Genomic DNA, 13,428 nt, shown 5'->3' on the forward strand with positions numbered 1-13,428 from the left:
AAAAAAAGAAAACTACAGACCAATATCACTGATGAACATAGGTGCAAAAATCCTCAGCAAAATACTAGCAAACAGAATCCAACAGCACATTAAAAGGATCATACACCATGATCAAGTGGTTTATCCCAGGAATGCAAGGATTCTTCAATATATGCAAATCAATCAATGTGATACACCATATTAACAAACTAAAGGATAAAAACCATATGATAATCTCAATAGATGCAGAAAAAGCTTTAGACAAAATTCAACACCCATTTATGATACTTTCTCCAGAAAGTAGGCATAGAGGGATCTTACTTCAACATAATAAAGGCCATATCTGACAAACCCACAGCCAACATCGTTCTCAATGGTGAAAAACTGAAACCATTTCCTCTAAAATCAGGAACAAGACAAGGATGCCCACTGTCACCACTGTTATTCAACATACATTTGGAAGTTTTAGCCACAGCCATCAAAGAAGAAAGAGAAATAAAAGGAATCCAAATTGGAAAAGAAGTAAAGCTGTCACTGTTTGCAGATGAAATGACACTATACATAGAGAATCCTAAAGATGCTACCAGAAAACTACTAGAGCTAATCAATGAATTTGGTAAAGTAGCAGGATACAAAATTAATGCACAGAAATCTCTTGCATTCCTATACACTAATCATGAAAAATCTGAAAGGGAAATTAAGGACACACTCCCATTTACCATTGCAACAAAAAGAATAAAATACCTAGGAATAAACTTACCTAAGGAGACAATAAACCTGTATGCAGAAAACTATAAGACACTGATCAAAGAAATTAAAGATGATACAAACAGATGGAGAGATATACCATGTTCTTGGATTGGAAGAATCAACATTGTGAAAAAGACTATACTACCCAAAGCAATCTACAGATTCAATGCAATCCCTATCAAACTACCAATGGCATTTTTCAAAGAACTTGAACAAGAAATTTCACAATTTGTATGGAAACACAAAAGACCCCGAATAGCCAAAGCAATCTTGAGAAAGAAAAACGGAGCTGGAGGAATCAGGCTCCCTGGCTTCAGACTATACTACAAAACTACAGTAATCAAGACAGTGTGGTACTGGCACAAAAACAGAAATATAGATCAATGGAACAGGATAGAAAGCCCAGAGATAAGCCCATGCACATATGGTCACCTTTTCTTTGATAAAGGAGGCAAGAATATACAATGGAGAAAAGACAGCGTCTTCAATAATTGGTGCTTGGGAAACTGGGCAGCTACATGTAAAAGAATGAAATTAGAACACTCCCTAACACCATACACAAAAATAAACTCAAAATGGTTTAAAGACCTAAATGTAAGGCCAGACACTATAAAACTCTTAGATGAAAACATAGCAGAACACTCTATGACATAAATCACAGCAAGATCCTTTTTGACCCACCTCCTAGAGTAAGGGAAATAAAACCAAAAATAAACAAATGGGACCTAATGAAACTTAAAAGCGTTTGCACAGCAAAGGAAACCATAAACAAGTTGAAAAGACAACCCTCAGAATGGGAGAAAATATTTGCAAACAAAGCAGCTGACAAAGGATTAATCTCCGAAATATACAAGCAGCTCATACAGCTCAATGTCAAAAAAACAAACAGCCCAATCCAAAACTGGGCAGAAGATCTAAATAGACATTTCTCCAAAGATATACAGATTGCCAAGAAACACATGAAAGGATGCTCAACATCACTAATCATTAGGGAAATGCAAATCAAAACCACAATGAGGTATCACCTCACACTGGTCAGAATGGCCATCATCAAAAAATCTACAAACAATACATGCTGGAGAGGGTGTGGAGAAAAGGAAACCCTCTTGCACTGTTGGTGAGAATGTAAATTGATACAGCCACTATGGAGAACAGTATGGAGGTTCCTTAAAAAACTAAAAATAGAACTACCATATGACCCAGCAGTCCCACTACTGGGCATATACCCAGAGAAAACCATAATTCAAAAAGAGTCATGTACCACAATGTTCATTTTAGCTCTGTTTACAATAGCCAGGACATGGAAGCAACCTAAGTGTCCATCGACAGATGAATGGATAAAGAAGATGTGGCACATACATACAATGGAATATTACTTAGCCATAAAAAGAAATGAATTTGAGTTATTTGTAGTGAGGTGGATGAACCTAGAGTCTGTCATAGAGAGTGAAGTAAGTCAGAAAGAGAAAAACAAATACCGTATGGTAACACCTATATATGGAATCTAAAAAAAAAAAAAAAGGTTCTGACGAACCTAAGGGCAGGACAGGAATAAAGACGCAGACGTAGAGAATGGATTTGAGGATACGGGGAGGGGGAAGGATAAGCTGGGACGAAGTAAGAGAGTAGCTTTGACATATATACACTACGAAATGTAAAATAGATAGCTAGTGGGAAGCAGCTGCATCACATGGGGAGATTAGCTCGTGCTTTGTGACCACCTAGAGAGGTGGGATAGGGAGTGTGGGAGGGAGATGCAAGAGGGATGGGATATGGGGATATATTTATATGTATAGCTGATTCACTTTGTTATACAGCAGAAAGTAACAGAACATTGTAAAGCAATGTTAACTCCAATAAAGATGTTAAAAAAAAAAAAGAGGTTCCCTACAGAAGGACCAGAAATTAGTCATAAACCTGAAAAGTTATAGAAGGCCTATAATCCCAATGTCCAGAATTGTATTTTCCTGACCTTTTTTGGTTGATAGATCAAGTACAAAAATGTGGCCTCTTTCAAGACCATTGCAGAATAATTTTCAAGAGCTATATAAATCAGCATGGCTCAGAGCAAAAACTGAGTTAGATAACTGAAGGGTGTGAAGAAATAAATGAATTATTACAATTCATCTGAGAAACTAAGATTAACGTTAGGTCAAGAATTAGTGACAGTTTCTTCTTTCCAAATTTTCCAGCATTAATTTTGCATAATTAGAGAGATTTTTATCTGAATGTTGTCAGACTTAACTATGAATTTTCAAGAAACATGCAAAATGTGATATTAGAAGCAAGCTATAAACCATGATTCATTTTATCTTTGGTATTCTGACACTCATTCATTGAGAAAAAGATCTAGTGTGAATTTGGTGATGTCATTATTAATCATGGAACTTGGAATTCAAGAAGCAGAAATCTTCAAGTGCTTAAATTCACGTAATAATATTATTCCAATACCTACAGGCCAAAGTAATGAGTAAACTTTTAGAAAAAACAAAAGAGAATATTGACACTTAGAAGTTAATCTGCAGAATGACTGACTTCTATCCTCTTCTCCACTGAGCTAACAGTATTCTCTAACCTAAATTCCTTTGTGGTCACATATCTTTAAATTGACTGACTGGGATTGCCGTGCAGCTCTGGAATATGTCTTTTCCTTGAATTACATCACCTGGCCCAACTGAGAAATGAAACCTACATATTTGTTCTCACTAACATCATATGCCAACTATTCCAAACTAAATCTTAACGTTTACTGCTGTGTGATTCTCATGCTAGCAGGTCTAGGAGGTCCCAGAACTAAATTACATTATATATTTTTTATTGTTACACTAGTGCCCACTATGAATATTTACTCAGTATTTATACTTTTTAAAATATGCATATAATTAAAGTTACGAGACTGTATAGTTCACCACAGTCTCATGAGTTTCAGAATACCTCACAGATCGCAATGTGAGTGTGAATGTATATAATACAAATCTTTCTTACATTGAGTTCAAGTTCTGGCTCTGATTTACCTATTGCTGAACCTGGGCCAATGCATCGAGCTTCTTTTGTGATCAATCTTCTTGTCTGAAAAATGGTTTCAGATCTGTCCTGCCAGCACACTGGATGGCTAGTATCATCCAGTAGAAAAATCAGGAATCTTTATACACTGCACAGAGAATCAGACATAAGCTATCCCTCTTATTATCCCAGTAGAGCAGAAAAGGAAGAAGATGTATCCTGTTTAGGAAACATGAACTTTTTCTCCTGCCCTAACGCATCACTCATCTCTGGCTTGAAAGAAATTCATAGGTCATAGAATAGTTCAACAGTTCTCACATACAAAACACAAAAGTGAAAAGGAAGCCTCTGCAGTTTATCTCTGTGTCATGTGACACAACTGAGTGAAAAGGTTCACCTTTACTTAAATCAAGCCATTCCTGACTAAACTCCCCGAAACTTCAGGTTGAGACCAAACTACCAGATATATTAGAAAATATCACTATGTTTCTAAAATAATGTCCCCTTTGGCTGGAGAGCGACCATTAGTTCAAGGTTTTCTTGTAGAGAAAGGGAGTTATAACCCAAGCTGCTCCTGAAAACTGGCATAACTTTTAAAGGTCTTTGGGAATGCTCAGACTGATGTAGAACTGGGGAGTGCTCTTGGAGACATTTTCAGTCTGGAGTGGACTCCCCAGATTTACCCCAGTTCTGACTTGTTCCAGTTTAGGGTAGATTGGATAATGCTGAAGAGGCTAGAATTAGATTTGGGCAGAGGAATTAGGATAGGCTCCTTCATTTAATGCTATACTCCAAAGCTTGCAGAAAACCTTTAACCTCTTCACCTTTTTTTTTTTTAATTCAGTAAATGGGCTACCAGATCTCCAAAAAGTTAATGAAATACAAAGAAATTGTATTGATCTTTTATTTTTAAATGAAGAGAATTATTTTTAATTCTATTTTAAAAATTTTAGGAGGAATAAATGCACACCCAGTATTATTAGACTAAAATAGTATATTTAGTTGAGTTAACCAAAAGAAGCCTTTATTGTAACAATACTCATATAGCATAGAATTATAAGACAGTAATTTTTCTGTTTACAAAACTTATGTTCAGTGACTTTATTTTTTTCTGACACATTCAGATATGCAGAGATAAGGGACATATTGACTGAAATAACAATTCTACTGTGATTGAAGCTGTATGTTCAGAAGGTCATTCATATCCTATATTTGCTAGGTAAATATATAAGGCATTCTTTTTAAAATAGAAAAAAAAAAACCATAGCTCCTAACCTGTGTTTAGTTGCTGAATTTTGCACAAGATTTATGGATGTTGCCTGAGATTATTGAAATCTTTTATTTCTTTCAAGGTGCAAGCTCTGTCATGAATGTAATCTGCACCATTACCACCAAAAACAGCTGACAGACTTAAGTGGTTTCTCATGTGTTCCCAAAAAGATGGTATAGGTTTTTCTAAATATAGTCTATAATATGCAATTAAACAAATATATTTGAATAGTTTTCATCTTGCAATTAAGTGTTCAGTGCTGTTTGTTCTGAAATGCTTCTTTGCAAAGATCTTGCAGAGTAAATTTAAAGATAAACTATTTGATTGTTTCAATTAAGAATTCTGTTTTTCTGTGGAGAGTGGAAGTCTCAATTTAAAAAAAAAATTTTTTTTTTTTGGTGCTGCTGTTATGCACTTCTGGAAATACAGCCAATCTCTCTCTCTTTAGACTATCATATAAAATATTATGGAGATAGAAATAAGATAGTATACAAATGTTCAAGTGATTAAAAATCTTGCTTTTCTGAATGTCTTTAAAGTTAACACACATTTGACAGTTGGTCCTGTCTCTCTTGGGACCACTAAGGTGCCATTTCTAGCAATCCTAATGTACTGCAAACTGCTAAGTATTTGTTCAGCCAAGAGAACCACATTGGTTGGGGTGAGGGATGGGGTGGGGTCAGAGAAGAAAGGCACAGCCACAGCAGCAGCAGCAGCAACTGGGCAACTGTCCAGGGTTCTGAACCATCTGTCTGCTTTAAGGCAATGTTTTCTTCTCTTGAACTTGAGACCCTGGTGATACCTGTCCAGCTTCTCTTAGGCTCTATATTATTTTTATTTTTTTTATATTGGTAAGATATATTTTAATTTAAAAATTTACCCGAAATAAACAGGGCTGGACTTTATGTTTTCCAGTCGATGTGTTTTTTAAAATTTTCTTTAAAATATTATTCTATTCTTGAAACATTTGCATATCCTTTCTCTTACCCGAAGTGGGAAGGTGGAAAAGGTTACATGCTCCTCTAACATCATACTTAACGACAAAATTTTTGAAATATAAAGGAAGTTCCAATGCCTATTCTGGTAACCATAAAGGCTGCACAAGCTTTACAACTGTGTACTCCCAGTGATTTGTTTCATACACAACCTCTTTGAGATATGCTGATAATATCCCAACTGATTATTCTTATTGAAAATTTCCACAAATCCAAATCCAAATTTAGCTGAGCAGAACTTAGCGTCCATTACTTATGGTGATGTCATTATAGTGATTTTGGGGTTTCTTGCTCTAGGAACCACAATTTGGAAGATATGTTAACCCAATCCAAAGAATAACTCTAATAATGCTGAATATCCAAAAAGATAGTCTTTCTTGGACTGAGCCATCCATAAGAGATGACTCAAGGACATGCCATTAATCCTTTGCTAAAGGAATCTGGCAGAATTCGAATCTCTCTACAATCTATAATGAAATATTATCACCTTAGTCGTGCTCTATGACCTTTATGGGCTTCAGCTTTCCTATCTGTAATTGAGAAGTTTGGGTTTGATGATATTAATAGTACCTTCAAATTCCAAGGTTTCATACTCTGTAGTCTAGGCAGGTGAGTTACCATGAATACCATTCAATAGTCCAACTGTGACACCATTCTTTGTACTATGCTGGAGTTCCCATGAGTGTTATATATCTAAAGGTATAAGTAATAACTGCTTTTTGCTCTCCTGTGTGGTGAACCATGTAAGAAAGCAGCACTTAATTTGTTCATAGGACAAAAAGTCAAACTCTCAATAAACCTGTGCATGTGTGTGTGTGCATGTACGAGTGTATGAGAGAAAATATGTGTGTGTATGAGTGTAAGAGAGAGAAGGAGACAGAGACAGAAAGAAACAGTGATTGTTCTGTAATATGGGGAAGGAGTTAACTGGTTTAGGGGAAAATAAGCAAGGAATGATACAAGAAGGAAACATTAGCTGAATAATGAAGAACATTTCTATGGTGTTTCATAATGTACCAAATTCAGGCCCATCCCTTCCCAAGTACATAGATTCATTGCTAGACCTTCTCTCTAAACAGTTATAAGAGTTTCACTTTATCTGTAGAATGAATAATTCCCAATGATATTTTGGAGCTGCCATGGTATATGCTTGTGCTTACAGCATTGCTGTTATATTAATATGAGTGATTGCAGGCAGTTATAATCTTAAAAAATTCTAGAATTCCTTATATAACTTGAAAGAAACTATTTTTTCTTAGAAAATATAATGTTGGTTGAGAAGCTAAGTCAATTTTTGCTTTGTAAGTCTGTTGTTATGTAATATAAGTGTACTTGTAACATAAGGACAGATCCAGAAAATTAAAGAATGGGAGAAACATTCTGTAGTGAAAAGTTAGATTTTATGAAAAAATTAAGCCAGTAACATCTAAAGAGCACTGTAAATTCATAGTTGGAGAGTCAGCCATGGTTGACCAGGTTCTACAGGATCAACTTTACTCTGGGCACATGTAGGTAGTTGATCTGGCATTGTATGATCACCCTGAGCACATAGAAGTAGGATGAGTTGACTGTGGGTATTCTTGCAGTTTTGCCACTTCTTTTAAGATCATATATGTCTGTTATTCACATTTGCATAGGGAACAAAATACCTCCAGGAGAGAGGTAAATAAGATGTTTGTGTTTCTCTTCTTTCATTGTTTTTTGAAAGTTTTATTTTATTTTGAAGTATAGTTGATTAACAATGATGTGTTAATTACAGGTGTATAGCAAAGTGATTCGGTTATACCGATGCAAGTATGCATTATTTTTCAAATTTTTTTCCCATTTATGTTATTACAGAATATTGAGCCAAGTTCCCTGTGCTATACAGTTGGTCCTTGTTGGTTATCTATTTTAAATAAAGCAGTGGGTACATGTCAATACCAAACTCCCAATCTATCTCTGCCCTCCCACCCCACCCCTTCCCCCTGGTAACCATAAGTTTGTTCTCTAAGTCTGTGTTTATGTTTTGTAAATAAGTTAATTTATGTAACTTTTTAAGATTCTGCATATAAGCGATATCATATGCTGTTTGTCTTTCTCTGTCTGACTTACAGCACTTAGTACCATAATCTTCTTTCTAACACTGTTAATCATCTCATTCAGTTCATGTAGCACTGAAACTCCATATGTCCCTTTGTCCTCCATTCCTGTGAAATCAATCTCCTTTGGAATCTCTGTTTCTGACAAAAGAGGTACAACAATTTGGGACACAATTTAGGGCATCTGTTATGTTGCACAAGTAAAAATGACTGAGGCTTCCCAAAGAGGTTAATTAAGGGGAAAAAAAATCAGCACAGTCTTGCTTTGATATTTCATGTCAGTATTTCCTTAGAAATTTCTCCACAGACTTTCAATTATTGAGTAAAATAAGTAGGTTTTTTTGTTGTAGTTCTAATGTATAAAATGTGGAAGGACTAACAGCTCAAAAGTGAGTAGCCGTTTATTAAAATGCATCGAGTTATGGTAAATCACAGCATGTGGTGGGAAGTACTCTTGGTGGTGAGGATATAGACAGAGATCCATGGGATGCTAGGAGAAACCTGAACTATCTCTGCTTGGGAGAGTTAGTGAGGCTTTCCAGAGGAGGTGGCTTTGGAGCTGCACTTTAAAGAAAGAAAGATTGTACCACTTTGGCAGTGTTTGCTTTTTGTAATATGGTTATGCATCTGTCCTGCATGGCACAATGTAGGCAATCAATATTTTTATCTTTTATAATCTTTTTTTTTTCCTATCCCTCCCTACCAAGCTTTCAAAGCAGGGAATTCTCTGTGGGCTATGATGAAATTTGAAAATTTATTTTCAAGAGAGCTTTTTACTAGTACCAATAACATGTTGGAGTGAATATTTTTCCTCTCTTGGACCATAAAATCCACTATCAAGAGCACTGTGAAAACCAAAAAACAAAACAAAACAAAACGCAAAAAAGTATTAGCACCTAGTGCATGGAAGCTACATATGTGGTTACAGCCTCAGCTTTGGGGTTTCTTTAGATTTTAGCATGTCTATCATATATCTATCTCACTGTTGTACAGTGAATGCTTGGAAATTCTAAACCAAGTCTTAAACGTGCACATGTAAAATATACAAATTATGTGCTCATTTGTGTCATAAATGGAAAATTAATTTTACTGATTTGTTTTTCTCAGAGTGTTGCTCCTCCTGCTTATGCTTCCCTGTCCCAAGTAAATCTCACTTTTACCGAGACACTAATACTTAATTCTGGTCCCATTCTTGGGATCCATGGAATCCTCCTAGAACTTTAATAACTATGTTCCTTTGTAAGGAGTCAGGATACACAGATCTTATGTTAAATCCATTCTGTTGTAATTTTAGCAGGACTCATTGCATGTACAGGTAGAAGGATATTACCATTTAGATGTTTTTGGTTGTTTTTTATTTATTTTTTGATGATAGTAGAACCATAGGCAGAGGTGTGAATCAAGCCATATTTGTCTTTACCTTCTTTTAAGCTGTTAACATATCTTATGGCCTCATTCACAGCTGACATGATTTTTTACAGTTTCCTCTCCCTGAAAAACTTGCATTTTAGTAAAGTACTCTTGAAAATGAGAATCAAAAGAGTGAATTTATAGTGATGGATTTTTAAATAGCATGACTGAGTAATGGCCAGTGTGTAGAGTAAGTTGAAAATTAATCATGGGGCAAACTATAGGCAATGAAATCTGAAGATTAATTAAAGAGAAACCAGCTGAAGAAGAGGTAGAAATGATGCAGTGATTGGTAAAGAGACAGGATGGATGATACCAGGAAAAAGGAGAGGAAAAGAGGGTGTTTTCAAGTACAGGAAAAAATTACAATTAACTGAGGCAGCCAGTGGTTAATACAACTACCTAAAGATTCTTGAAGTTGACAGGCATATATGAAAAATATTTTTGAATTAGAAGTCCAGTTTTGCATCCTGCAGCCATATTTTAAAACTATATCTATATGTGTATGTATATATTCATATGCATACCATATGTATATATATATGAACTAAATGGTTAAACTGTAAAACTTTTAATTATCTGTCACCAAAGTTGATGTTCTATGATACTATGCAAGTAATATTGGAGAGTCCCTACTTTTTTCCTGATGTAAAAATCATGTTTTAGTTTAGACCCCAATCAGGAACAGATCAAATAAGAGAATCAGATAATACATAGTGGCTAAACATAGTGGCCAGTAGCCAGAGACAGGCAGTACTCAGGTTGGAGAGTTTCAGGGCCAGAAAAACACAATGAGAAGTCATTCAAGGGTTAGTAAGTAGAAAATAATTATAGAATGCATTGGGGGAGTCAGACTTCAAAATATGTATGGTTGAAGAAAGAGGGATGTCTACCCTGGTAAAGATAAGCATCCAAATACTTTTAAAGATAAGCTATCAAATACTTAAAGAATCATGAATTAGAAAATGTGTTAATTTTGCTATATTTTTGAAAAAGGCATGGCATCTAGTGAAGAAACTAGGCTGGAGGTTCTAGGATTTTCATTCCCAACACATAAAACTCGGTCATTACTTAATAGAATAGAACTAGAATTAATGGGAAGAAGCAATAGGTAAAACATTTCTGCTCAATAAAGTAGGAACCTTCCAAAAGTTCCTGCTACCTAAAGATGGCATATGCCACTTACAGCACTTGGGAGTTTCTCATCAGGAGACAGGTTCAGCTCTAGGCTGAATAATCATAGTTAGAAGATGTTGTAAAGTGATACCAGCCTTTGATCTTGATTAGACCATGGTTACTTAATTCTGATTTCTCATTTTCCTCATCTGCAAAATGGGATAGCAGTAGCACTAACCAAGGTCACAGTTTTGGTGAGAAGTGGAGCTGGAATTTCAACCAACACCATCCCACACCTGAGCAGAGCTCTTAACTATTATGTAATATTACCTTTATAAATTCTTTGAAAGATGTCTTAGGACAGTCCCAGGCATATACAAAGTGTAAAAAAGTTTTAGCCATTATTATTGTTATTTACTTAAACAATATTTAGAATGTAGTCAATGCTGTCAGATTTACTGGCTAACCGTGAAGGTGCTGGAATCAAACTTTCAAATCTTGGCTGTATTGTTTACTAACTGTAGGGCTATAACTTAACTGTGTCAGTATCCTCATCTGTAGAATGAAGGGGATAATAATAATAATAATAATAACCTATATCAAAAGTTGGTTGTAAGTATTGAGTGAAATAATATAAATCCTTAGAACAATATCTGGCCACATAAGAAGTACTCCAAAAAATCAGTTTATTATGATTACTAGTTATGTACGAAAGACTGGGTTGAGTGGAGGCAGGGCAGAAGCAAAGTATCAAAGACAAATATGACACAGAAAAGTCCTCAAAGGTGCTTGCATTTCATGAGGAAGATAAACATGTGCATAAATAATGTAGAGAACTAATCTATATAGTTTTTCTGTGTTTGAAGGTGATTATCAGAGTAGATGTCGAGTATATGTATATGCTAAATATGAGGGTTAATATGCCCATGTTAAGGTTCCAAATTGGAACACTAGTGTTAAGATGAAGAAAACCCGTATTCCAGAGACCCATTCTGTCTTAGGGAGCACGAGGAGAGGAGAGCAGGCCAGATGGAAAGAGTGTCTCTAAAATCTGCTCCAACAATATGATTGATGGTCAAACCTTCTGGTTCTAAGACATTTTATTTTTGTCTTTGCTTTAGGTTGTCATTTGTGAACACATACACTCTTCCCTTCGAAAAAAAACCAGTTCAATAATATCAATAGTCTCTTACCACACATTTTCATTTTGGAAGACTCTAGAAGTTTCACAGGATACTAACCTCAAAGACTGAGAGGTGATCAATATGTTAAAACGATTAATATCCAATATTCAGCAAAAGATGCATAATTTCACCAGTGGAAAATGTTAGATATAAATAGTCAGTAGACTGTTGCCAGAGAAATGCTCCTTGGCATGTGAAATAATCAAGTAAAATTCTTGAAAGATGAATTACTTTCTTGATTTGCATATCTTGGATTCAATACATTTACACAATATTTGCATTGGAAGCATCTAAAGCCAACCAATGGAAAGAATACATGATTTTACCAACATGCTTATACATTAATAAAATTACTTGGCAATCTGATGTTTCAAGACCCAGGGTGAATTACTTATTAAAAACCCATATACAGCTATCTGTCTTTATCTTTCTTTCTGTATGAGCCATAATGGCTCTGAATTGTTTTCAAAATTATATTTGGACAGGATATGACTGTTACATGAGGCCTCTCAAACCAATATCATTTCCCTCACTCATAAAATACATTATACTGCTGTGTGCATTGAGCCAAATCATTAATGAAGGAAGCATAACCTAACCTTTATGCCTCTGATTTGACCAGCAGTTACACTGTAGCAAGCTAACATCTTGGAAATTGTTTAAAAAGTGAAGCTAACATGATTATGAATATTTATGGTAGATTCACTTATTTCTTAAAAATTCATCCTGCCATCTGAACCATTTCATTATTCTTAACTATTTTCTAAGAGGCTTAACTTTGAATAGAAAAACAGTATCTGAATCTTACATTATTTGTGAAGTCAAATAACTGTATTCCTGGAGTACATCCCTTCTCTGTATTTATTTAAACATGCAATAGCTATAATAACCAGTTAAAAATCTGTGAAATATGCAGACTAGGAAGTACATTTACACAGTCCTCACCCTTTCAGCTTTTAAAAAAATATTTGGAAGGCAACCATTGACTTGTTATTACTATCATAAAGGATAGTAATAGCTGCTGAAATTTCAATTTAGCAGCTGAAACCAACACTTGCTAGCAAACTGCTTTATGTGTAGTAATTATTTGTAGTTTTTGGACTAGGTAAATCTAGACATCTGAATTTATCAATGATTAGAATTTTTGCATAGACACATAATGAAGAAGTTCATATTTGAGATTAAAAAGAATAAATGACCCTGAGTTATAGATTAGTTATAATTAGCTTTATTTAATTACTCTTTTTACCATTTTCCCAAAACAATCTTACAAAAATAGGAATATAGTATGACTTCTGCTTCACAGTTGTGAATGAATGAACATAACCTGCTTTTTAGGTGTGAATGAATGAACATAACCTGCCTTTTAGGGAGTATCTCTGGTTCAGAAGAAGGAAATAGGAATGAATTTAATTTAGAAGTTGCAAACAGGTGTGGCGGGGAGTGGCACAAGGCCTCTGATTGTGATGTAGGGAGGCACCCAGTAGGCTAGCATCAGCCCTGAGATGTGGCCTGCAGGCGTATTTATTTGGGCTTACATAGTCTTTTCATCTTTTTTTTTAAAAATGTATCCTGAGAGAGTAGGAGTGGGTGGGACTCCACTTCAGGTTTGCTAGAATGTCTTCCTCTCCTTACTGTTT

The sequence above is a fragment of the Balaenoptera acutorostrata genome, chromosome 1, assembly GCF_949987535.1.
Source record: "Balaenoptera acutorostrata chromosome 1, mBalAcu1.1, whole genome shotgun sequence".
NCBI classification, from domain to species: Eukaryota; Metazoa; Chordata; class Mammalia; order Artiodactyla; family Balaenopteridae; genus Balaenoptera; species Balaenoptera acutorostrata.